The sequence below is a fragment of the Myotis yumanensis genome, unplaced genomic scaffold, assembly GCF_028538775.1.
Source record: "Myotis yumanensis isolate MYYU_CA2020_CCGP unplaced genomic scaffold, mMyoYum1.0.hap1 SCAF_13, whole genome shotgun sequence".
Classification (NCBI taxonomy): domain Eukaryota; kingdom Metazoa; phylum Chordata; class Mammalia; order Chiroptera; family Vespertilionidae; genus Myotis; species Myotis yumanensis.
In genome coordinates this window covers 16,000,650-16,001,230 of record NW_027223764.1, presented here as the reverse complement: position 1 = coordinate 16,001,230, position 581 = coordinate 16,000,650, and the positions used below count along the sequence as shown (strand labels likewise).

At 33.9% G+C, this 581-nt stretch overlaps 1 non-coding gene across 1 annotated transcript; it reads left to right on the top strand.

Moving 5' to 3' along the window:
* The first annotated feature begins 207 nt into the window (after positions 1 to 207).
* LOC139022279 (U6 spliceosomal RNA) lies at positions 208 to 311 on the top strand. The gene has a single exon (XR_011473657.1). It is a non-coding gene; the product is annotated as a U6 spliceosomal RNA (small nuclear RNA).
* The last annotated feature ends 270 nt before the right edge of the window (positions 312 to 581 follow it).

Genomic DNA, 581 nt, shown 5'->3' with positions numbered 1-581 from the left:
GAACACAGATTTTTCTGTATTTGTTTGGTTTAAAGGACTGTACCCTGTAGATGGATTTCTCCCTATTCCGTGACCCTCTACCATAAGATTATATGATAGTAATATGTTTTTATCAAACGTTCATCAGGGGATCCTAAAGCTTTGAGACACATTTGCCTTGCATTCCTAAGAGACAATAAGAAGTGAAGTTCACTAAAGGAAAAAATAGTGCTTGCACTGGCAGCACATACACTAAAATTGGAATAATACAGAAAAGATAAGCATGGCCCCTGCGCAAGTACATTCAAATTCGTAAGCATTTCATTAAAAAAGGAGAAAATGATTTTATAATCAGTGAGATAATTCCACTATCGACAATAGTTGATTCAGCTTTTTTTGTTAGACAAAAAAAATTTCACTGATTTAAAAAAAAAACCTGAATTCCTGTATATTAAAATAAAGAGAATATGATTATTTGTTGCAGGTTGCTACAACATTTCTAAGACTAGAAGGCCATATTTCCTCCTAGCTTTCTCTTTGGTTAGCATGTGCGCGTGGATAATAAGCAATTATCACAACAACATATGTCACAGTTATGGAGC